The sequence below is a fragment of the Equus caballus genome, chromosome 4, assembly GCF_041296265.1.
Source record: "Equus caballus isolate H_3958 breed thoroughbred chromosome 4, TB-T2T, whole genome shotgun sequence".
Classification (NCBI taxonomy): domain Eukaryota; kingdom Metazoa; phylum Chordata; class Mammalia; order Perissodactyla; family Equidae; genus Equus; species Equus caballus.
Genome location: NC_091687.1, coordinates 71953744 through 71965038, shown reverse-complemented (window position 1 = coordinate 71965038; position 11295 = coordinate 71953744).

The window sequence follows — 11295 nt, the reverse complement described above, 5'->3', positions numbered from 1 at the left end:
CCTTCTGGAAGATATTCTGACTGACACACACACTTCTGTTGATGAATTGTGGTTAGTAGGCTCTTCAAAATGTGCCTCTGTATTTCTGCCCCCACCCATCAGAGGTTAAACAGTTAATTTTTTTATACTATAATCTGCTGAAATCCGAGGGGCACAAATGTTAGATTTATTCAACATTTATTGTTAACTCAGCAGTGTCATTAGGTACTTTTCTGTATGTGGATTCACTGTCTTAGTTTTTTTACAAATACTGGGAGAGGAAGCAAGTTTGTAAAATGCTTTTTATGCCTCAGACTTAAGAAATAATGTGATGGATTTATTCCTTTTATAACTTGTGGGTAAATTGAAGAGAAAACACCCCAAGCACATGAGCACATGCGTGCACACATGCGTAGACACACATACATTCTATTCTCTAGTGCTATCTTCTTTTTTCTACTTTTTTTTTTCCAAAAGTTAGTATCACTTTTCTGTTTCTGACTTTCCAAAGAACATACTTTTAGAACATATGTTTTCTTCTTCTATGTATTCTGTTACCTTGTGTACATACACATGATCTACATCGCATTCAGAAAGACAATGTGAGAAATTTTTATATGTGAATGCATGAACTTTTAACAGCTCTCTGAAACCTCTGCTTCCAAATTTTTCTTCATAGTGCCTGACTAAATTAGTGTTTAAAAGTATACGTGATTCAGAACAGGTGACTCCCAATTTTCCTGAAAATTCAGAGCTCATATGATAGTTAAAAAGCTTTCTACCTTATCCATTTAATCAATTAAGTTCTACTCTTGAGAAACCCACTGTGTAATTTTATGTAGTATAAAGTTAACATTTATGGTAAGATTCAGTGAAGCTATATTAAAGGTAAGTCAACCTTCAGAATCAGAGGAAACTTATTTCCATCATGCATTACGTGGATGATGGTCTTCTTTCTCCCTATAAAATGCATGCTACATTTTCATTGACCATAAAAAATATATTAAAAACATAATTATGGCAGTAAGGATGCCTTTTGGATAGTGCTAAAAAGTTTAAAAGTACAAAACCTCTCAAAAGACTTATATAATATGCAAAATGAATTATTATGCCACTTCATTTAATGATATTAAGTAAGCTTCTTTAGCTACTTGTGCCATCAGTTTATTTCACTCAGCTGAATAGTCTAATAATATTTTCATTAAATATTTATATGAACAATCAAACACTGCAAATGAAGAGGATATCCCTTGACATTCAAGATGGTTTCCAGGCTGATATCAGCAGTTTGTTATGTTGGTAGGGCTCATTTGCTTTGGCTTAGAATGATGCTTTCCATTAGCTTTGAGTATCTTATGTCTGACCTTAGAAAAAAGGCTATTCATCATGTCTTCTCTTTCTAAATTTTATTTCTTCATTGAGAAAGTCCTGATGATAGAAAATCAAGTGCATTTAAAAGTTGAGGTCATGTTATACTCATTCAGCCAAGGAAATTGATTAACATCGCTGATTTTTTAAAGCAATAGAAAATATACTTTCTGGTCTTATATGCTTAATATTATCCTGTTCATATGACAATTTATATTTCCATTAAGCAAAAGTGTGTCTAATATTTGACTCCAGTTTTATATGTGATTTTTCGATTTATGAGTGCACGATGGCATGGTGACTGCGATTTAATTGTGATATTTGATTTGAAATCCTACAAATGTAGTCACATGCTAAGTCTGTGCATTTCTCCTCCTGAAATTTTTTTCTCACTTTCATGGCTACTATTTGAGATTACTGGGAGTTAATATAAAATGATCCTGTATATGATTTAGATTATAAGTCTAGAAATTAAATTCGTGTCCCAAGTTTCAAATAAGCACAATACTTCTTGGTTGGCCATTTTGAAGTTTAAAATTACAAAATCTCTCAAAAGACTTATATAACTAAAGATATTATAACTAAACATTATAACTAAAGATATTATAACTAAAACTTAAAGGGCAAGTAAACAATTATTAGCTTTGTTATACATTCTATAAGATGTGGAGTTATAAATGTGTAGCCACAAGCTTGGATGTACACAAAAAAGATTATTTTATTTAAATCAAATTAAATCTGACTTATTTTCATCCCTTGGAGTTAATGGAAAGTTTAATCTTGATCATTATTAGGGCTGATCCTTATGCTGCTTGGGGCCAGGTGAAGACTCCAGGTGGCTTTCATAACTTCAGGCTTCAGTTCCCTCTGTTTGACGATATGCAGCATTATCCAATCCTGCAGAGGCCCTGTAGTCTAAATGTTTCACTATTTCCACGATATATTTGGGCATAGGGAACTTTAATGAGGATAGGAAACTGGTATCTAATATCAAGCCTTTTAGTCACAGTAAACAGGGAATGTCCTTCAGCCTCTCCAGGGTATTGCAAGGGCCTGACTCATTGTCCCCACTTGTTCTGGAAACCACAGACCTTAGACCAAGCCCCCTTGTTGAAAAATATCTTCCCTATCATAATGTTTCTAATTTCCCACCCCATAGTCACTAGTTCTTCATGTTCCGTATACTTCTTGAGAACATAGCATAATGTCCTCAGTGAGTTATGTTTTATAGTAACTTGAGTGACTACGTAAGATGTCAAACAAACCAGAACATTTTGCGGGAGGAGGTACTAATAATCATGACAAGGCAACAGATGTAGCTGGCTATCTTAGGTTAGGCTTCCAAGAAGCAGACCCTGATTTATACTAAAGTGATTTCTTAGGCTGCATTCCCAGGAAAACCTGGTGGAGGAGCGGAGAAGTAGAACTGTGATGGGCCAGAAGCCAAGCAGGAATGCTTCATGAGTGAAGGTCTGGGCATGTGGGTACCAGACAAAGTACAAGACAGACACTTACACTGGATTTTAAGTTTAACAATAATTAACTTTTTGTGGTATAAGTATGTTCCAAGTATTTCTTGAGACATATTTATCCAAAAAAAAAAAATCCCTACCTGGGTATCCTGTATTTTTATTTGCTAAATTTGGCAACCTTACCCAAGAGTTCTCTGAAGAGAGGAAGAGTGTGGGTCACACTTAAGAGGGCCAGGGTACAAGGGAGCTGGAGCATTTAAGCCTCTGCATCCATCAGCCATTGGTTAGGTGCAGCTGTGGATGGATATAAATTCCCAGGCACTTCCAGCTCTCTGTGTGCTCAGGCAAAGTGGATCATAGGAGTCTGAAGGTAGCGCTCCCACAAAGAGACATGGCGCTAGCTATTGGGATGAAGCCACAGTGGGAGCTCGCAAGCACAAAGATGGCAGAACGATCTGAGAAGGTACGGGCAGAGCATGGACAGCATCTGACGCCCTGGTATTATCCCAGGAAATCTGACATTTGTGGTTGTCCTAACAATATCTGGCAGTCTATGCTTAGGGTTTGACAGAGCTCCTGAGACAAAGAAGAAGAAACATTTTTTTAGAAATAGAGGGTAATGAGATTCTTCTAGAACACTAGAAAAAAATAGCATGCCCTCCCACACACTCACAATTTTACATCTCAATAAATTATCTTGCCACAAAAATTAACTGGGACATATACTCTCCATTTTCCAGATATGGAAATGAATTTATTCCCTACAGACTGTTTTAACTTGACAGAAATTAAAAGGTCATGAAATGAAGCTGCTTGCTTTATTTCTGGACAAATTTAGCCACTTATGATATATTATCATCCTCTAAGTGGAACTAACATGCATATTACTTACATACTACCTGAAGATTAATTGGAACTTCATGGGAATGGCTCCCCCAATTAAGAGTGAACAAACTCAGAATATGAGACATAACTTGGAATAAGCTTCCATTTCTTCTTAGGTTCTTCTGGTAGTTCCATACCCTGAAGTTAATGTATAGGCCTCCTAGATAATTAGGATGCTAATGACTATTGGAGTTTTCCTCTTACCCTAAGGACTTGTACAGTTAAATTATTCTAAAAGTTAACTACAGTTTTCTGACTCCTTGGGGTAAGCAGGTAGTAGCATAATAAAAATTTGCCTCCAGGTTCAAAGAAGGTCTTCTCCTGTAATATATGGTGCCTAATTATTCAAGATAGAAACACCACTGTTTTACATCGAAAATTTACCATTTCTATTTTACCACGGAACTTGGCTATCATTAGCTTTTGAATCTGTGAATACATGTATATGTTTCTAGTATGTAATGATACATGAAATAGTAAAATGGTAAGATAAAAATTGGCATCCTAGAGACATTGCTTAATAGCACTACACAGCCCATCATGATGTAACTTACTTTTAGAAAACATGAGAAGTAACTTTAAGTTCGGAGCCCTAATTGGGGTGTTCACTTCCCGGTGAGCCAGAATGTGGATCCTCCTCCGTGAAACCGAAGGCATATTTGTCATTGCAAGGTATTGAATGCTCTTGTACAGAGAAAATATGGTTTTCCTTGAGCAGAAAAAAAACTTGGCCTATCTTGACTTATTTGATTACATCCATGTTCCTTAGCTTAGCCTGCAAGGTCCACCTTAACCTGGCCCCTGACTCCCTCCTAATTTCACCGTCTAGTAGTCCCTTTTTTAACATATGCCATAACAGCATGCCCCAAATTAACATTGTATCTTCCCTTTGCTAAAACTTCTCCATCTCGTTGGAATGTGGTCGCTATATCCCCTCCTCACTCCTCTTGGCTAATAGCTACTTATCCTTTAATACTCTATTCGGGAAACACACTCCAGGAAGCTTTCTCTGTTCTTTTCCAGACTTGATTAAATATTTCGTCTATTCACCTGTGAAATAAAATGTATATACTATCTTCACAACTTGATGTATTGGTGCTCTTTACCTATTTATGTATCTCATTTCCTGGAGAGAAAATTTTTTAAGCAGAAGATGAGTTCTAACTTTCTATGCAGTCTGTAAATTTAGAAGAATGTTCAAGACACATAAGAAGGTTTCAATAATTGTTAAATGAACGAATGAATGAATGAATGAATGGCAAAGATTCTGGCTGAATACTGAAGCTGAGAATAAGAAAGTGTCAAGTTTTCGGTTTAAATACAGTTCTATTTCATTCTAAGTTGATCCTTAAATGAGTCTATAATGTAGATAATTATTAGCTGATAGATTTATGATATAATGTATTAATACCATAGTTAAATGAAAATATGAAATTCATTGTAGAGTTTTTTTTATAGGTCTACCATTAACAAAGACAACATTATAATATGCATAACTTTTTTTTTTGGTGAAGAAGATTCACCTTGAGCTAACATCTTTTGCCAATCTTCCTCTTTTTGCTTGAGGAAGATTTGCCTTGAGCTACCATCTGCGCCAATCTTCCCCTATTTTGTATGTGGGTCACCGCCACAGCATGGCTGCTGACAGGTGGTGTAGGGCCACACCTAGGAACTGAACCCAAGTCACCAAAGCTGAATGCACTGGACTCAACCACTAGGCCACAGGGCTGGCCCTATACACAACTTTTTACATCTTATTTTAAATGGTTTTTCATATTCATATATGTACATATGCATATATATATGTAAAAGCAGATAAATGATTATAGTAATTTTACTATGAGGATAAGACCATAATTATGCATGTATATAAGCCTACACAACCTTATGCCTTAAGAATTAAAGAAAATGAGAATTAGCTTAACTTCTTTAAGAGTTAAAAGAAGACAACTGATTAGCTCTATCAAAATCAATTAACAATGATATTTATAATGTCAGACCAAATTCAAACACTCAGATCTTAAATTTTTTAATTCTGATGAAAAGAAAATTGTATTTAGTCTGATCAGAAAAAACAGAGGTTGCCTAAGACCAATAATCTCGGAAGTGTATTCTAGTAATTAAGGACTGTGCCTATCATCAAAGCATTAGACCATTATTCTCTCTTACTATTTAATTAGAATCTGGTAATTGTCATTTTGTACATAAATTAAATTCTTTGAGGCACATTAGATAATACTTTAACATTTAAATAGTGCTTTTCATGTTTAACATAGTTTATAAACATGAATTAAGTAATCTTCCAAAGTGACTATTTGAAAATTTTATCTCCCTTGAAAGGGATTATGCCTAAAATTTCTACTTAGTGGCATTGTACTTAATTTTGCAACCATTACACTTCACAACTAAACTAATCCATCACTTTCTCCCCAATTACCATTTACTGACACCAAATGAGATAAGCGTTAGATACTTACACAGCAATTTTATTGATGACTTGGATCAGTGGACAGTTTTCTCCTGCATATTCTAGTTCTTGTGCTTCTGAGGGAAGTCCCCATGGTGAAGTTCTATTCCTTGGAAATAAAGTAGACAATGGCCTTTTATGGGTTCTTTAGTAAGAAAAAATGTTAACCACTAACAATATCACATAGGCGCTGTATTATTGGTGAAATGAAAGGGATAACTGTGTTATATAATACTATTTTTCCGGCAGCACTGAATGGACAGAGACGTATTCAGGTAACACAAGTAACGGGGATTTACTATGAGCATGTACTGGGAAATAGGAAAGAAGAAGGAACATGTTTGTGAGTGTCACATTCAAAATTCCCTAAAGAAGGTATATATACGCCTCTTTTGGTAGATTCCCACCCTAAGCCATAGGCTACCAGCGCTTTGCTCAGTCAGCTCTGTTATAGACTCATTAAATGCTGGCCAGAAGGGCAGGGTCACATGGTACAAGGTATGGCAATCTTTGTATAAAGATTTTTCTCAGCAGTGGGATGAATAACCATCAAATCCTCGGCAAGTATCCAAAGGGGACAAAATAAGTAGCAGGTATCTGAGATTTATCAGAAGAAAGGTCATAATTATCAGTAATGAAGCTTCAGAGTTTTTCCAGTACAAAAATAATCCTTGATGGAGCATTTACTCTGTGTGATGTGCATTACATGTATTTTATTTAATAATTATAACAACATAGGAAGGTAAATATTGCTAACCTCATTTTACAAACGAGGCCCAGAAGTTTAAGGAACTTGATTCAAGTTCACACAACTAGTAAGTATTAGAGCTAGCATATCAACAGAGGTTTGGCTGATATTAAATCTAGTTCTTTCCTCAATGACACCACAGTGCCTTTCACAGTAATTATTGTAAAATCAATTAGTGGCTATAGGTGGAACGTCATGCTGACTAGTTATATGCATACCCAGCAGTCTCTCATTCTTTCTAACTTGGAGCATATTAAATCTGAATATAATACTCTCCTGTTTGGGAGATGGCGAAACGAAAATTCTACACGTTCATGGATATAAAAGAAGTAACTTTTGGAGGGGGGGGCTTAGAACCAATGGGAGGCAAAATTTAGGTGATTCAGCAAAGACAAGATCATTAGGAATAGCATCAGGGAGTGCCTTGTCCCTTGTCCTCTGTCTCCCAGGCTGGTGCTTCTTGAATGCTGCCATGTTGCCTCTTTGCCTGCTAGCTTTCCTGATGGACAACCAGCGTTCTTTCTATAGCTAGAAGAGAAAAATATTAATAGTTCAAATCACAGCTAAATCAAGTATACTGTGGTATGCTACATGTAGCATTTTGTTCTCTATGGAACAAATTTTGGGTTAATAAATAGCTCTTAGAAAACCACACATAGCACCCATGGACTCCAAGAATTTAGACCTTTGACCCTTCGTCAGAATATGTTGAATATTAAAATAAACTTCTCACTAGAATTCAGCAAAACAGTAGTAAAATACGAATAAAAAAGAAACCTTTGACTTCACTTACTGAGGAAAATCTATGAATTTTCCTCATTGCAATCACATTTTTATTCCACGGCAGCCAATGGAGATGATACTGATAAAATAAAAGAAAAACTAAATAATAAGAAAACAAATTTTTTTTTCTGAAGCATCTCATGTTCTTCTTTTAGTGATACAAATTTTGAAAAATGCCTTTGAAAATATAAATTGAGCTATTCAGGAGAAAAAACACAAAAATATATATAATGACCAAAACGTGATTTGTGAGCATTAAGGCTTTTAAACCAACCCATAGCCCTCAAAGATGTCCTGCTTGGTATATCTATTATCTAAAAAGGAGGAAGCACTTCTAAAGGAGTTATCTTTCATTTCTAGTTTTTAAATATATTTTTAAAATTTTCTCTGAAACCTAAGAGAATATTCATAAAATTCAAAAGATTGCAGGAAGTGCTTGCTCTTACATAGGCAATAAGGGTTCCTGTTTGGCTCAGAAGCTGCAGCAAATCTTAGATCTTCTTAAAAGCTTTGCCTTCTTGGCCTATGGAATTCTGTTTAAAATGTATTTTGCCTTATGAGTAATGTAGTTTCGTCTACTACTTATATCTATAGAAGACACTTTACTCCTACGACACTAAAAAGCAGTATTAGTCACTCTAGACTTTTAAGCTGTTACCTATTGGTAGGATCCTTCTGGCTAATACCAATGAACATAGTCCTTTCTCTGAGTCTCCTTCCCTCCCTTCTTCCCCTAGAGAATAAAGTTTCTATTTAAACAAAATCATAACGTTGTAAAAATAATTTATTCGCTTCCAAGAAGGCAGTTAAATGCAAAAATGATCTCCTTTTTTCATTTGATTCACATTGTCATTTCATTCACATTGTCAAGTGAATAAGATCTTCTAGCAACACCTCAACTGCGAGAAGTCCTGGAGGGTGGCGTCTATTGATTCCATAACATCATGTGACTAGATGGCTGACACAGACGTTTCTTCTGCTTTCACATCATGCAGGAGAAGGGAGACTGGGGCATTCTCCGTTCTTGGCCCCGTCAGACAACAGTGGCCTGAGTTCTTATGATCTAGTTACGACGGGGATTCAATCGTCTCTCTTCTGGGAACTCTAAGACACAGTAGCTTTTAATCTTTGGACTTCTCTTTCATTCTCCTCTCTCTTTCATCCCAGACAGGGTGGAAATTTTAACCTCAGGGGTAGAAAAAAACTGATACTGACTGTTGAAAAAAGAATCGAATCCTTCTGCCATATGGAATAGTTGGAAATATCAAGAAAAGAAGCTTCCATCTGTTTACATCTCAAAATATTATCCTCACATACTTATTCAAATTGATGTCTTTTCAGTATATGTCTTTGCCTGCTGGAGACAAAAATGTCACAGAAATTGGAAACATTTGACATCTCCATATACTTCAGATGCTTTTTAAAATCATAGAATCTTTTAAATCACTATGTAAAGTACATAGTGAAGTTCCTGAGACATAGTAAATATTCAATTAACAATTTTTCTTCTTTTTTATCATTATAAGATTAAGTTTACAATTATTTTGAGTGGGATCGGCCACCAGGGGAATGTGACTCAACTTCAAACTCTACTTAGGTTGACCTACTTCCCAAGGTCCTCCAGCTCCACAGCTACCTTCTTCGCATTGTTTCCAATCTCTTAAGCTGCACTTTCATTTCCTCACTCATTTATTCATACAGTCATTCATTCAACTAATGTTCAGTGAGGCAGCAAACATTATACTAAATACAGAGAATAAAATATTATTGTGCTAATAATAATTAATGCAGCTCTGCCCTCATAGAACTATAGTGACAGAGATTGACATTAACTGAATAATTATCCAAATGTGAAATTGCTATTATAATATGTGCTGAGGAAGGAAATTACATGAGAATATATTGTCAGAGCAGTCAGAGAAGGCTGTGCTGCTTGATCCAGGACCTGAAAAATCTCTCAGGCTCCTTCTTCTGATCTCGACCAGATGAGAAGGGAGGAAATACTGCTCCAGGCAGTGAGAATAATATATGCAAAAGCCCTGGGGTGGGAAAGAACACGACAGGAACTAGGGAATGTAAGAAAGTAGAACAGAGAGGAGCAGAGTGCAAAATGAGGTTGGGGAGTTAGACATGGGTGAGGGCATTCAGGCCCTTAGGAATTAATGTGACCCTTTGCTTGAGATTCACAGTACAGCTGAGGGATGAAAACATGGGAGTGCCATGGGCATGATGGAAAATAAACTGGGTAGTGAACAAACGGAAGTAGATTGACCTGGGAAGTGGCACTTTTCACTTGTAGTGAAAAGATACAGACAGCTGAGATGTCATCTTGCAAGAGGAGCAGAATAGTGGCAGGGAGAAATGGCGGAGTCCAGAAACATTGAGGAAGTGAAGTCAACGTCGCTGCTGACAGATTACATATGAGAGAGTTCATGAAAGGGAGGTGTTAAAGAGGACTAACAGATTTATGGTCCGGGAGCTGAATTGCAGGGAATACATTGGGAAGAAGTGTTTTTAAACAAGAGAGCGATGTAGGCAGTGCCTTCCCATTCTCTGCCTGTTTTACTCACATGTGTAAAATAGCTATTTCTGTGATGGCAGGTTGCCCATGGTTTTCTATATTTTTATAATTATTCCTCAACTAGAAAAAGTACAAGGTTTAGTTTCACTTAGTTTCCTCTCCCCACCTCATCTGCTTATTTCATTACAGAGAAGTAATTCAATCCATTTAACAGAATCATAGAATGTTAGCAACTTAAAGGACCTTAGGGGACTTCTCCTGCCATTTTGAAAGAGGAAAAAAGTGAAATAATTCTACAATATAGTAGTAAATTCTTAATATATACCAGATATTTTCTTTTTGGCTAACATCAAAAACAATATATATGACCTATCAGTACTTTGGAAGTGAGGAATTTACTGGAATATGTAGCAGTAGTAGAAATTCATCAGTTATTTCTGAAAATGAAATGCTTATAGATTAACAAGCATTGGGTCATCCAAAAGCCTCTGAGAGTATTTTTATGAACTGGATTTCTATTAGTATTTTATTCTAATTCAACCCAACACCCTGTAGAGGAGTACATCTAATTTTAAGTCAGTGCTTACATTCAATGTCATGGCACAGTCTGTATAAAGCTTGATTGTGGCCCACATCCAATATTATAATCCCATATAAATGTATGTAACTTGTTTCAAAGTAATAAAGATGGCTTTTACTAGAAAGTGTTGAGCATAAGTGATTCCTTCCAAAATGTGTTAATAATTAAATAACAGCTCTGTTTTGAAGAACAATAAATAGGTACTCCACACATATTCAGAGCTTTACAATAGTGTAATCTAAGTTAAGCCCCACTCCAAGTTTCACCATGCATACGTTCTTGCTTTATGAGCATATATATGACAGTAAAATTATGTGCTCATCATTTTCACTGACAATATTTGACATTTATAGGTTGTGGTAAAAACAAATTGGGTAATTTTGCCGCCTTAAAAAAGACAAACCCACTACAAAAACTGGATGCTGTCTGCTTTCAAAGGAGGACAGTTTCTGTTTCCAAATGTGAGTAGTTTTTATATCTTTTCTGTTATGT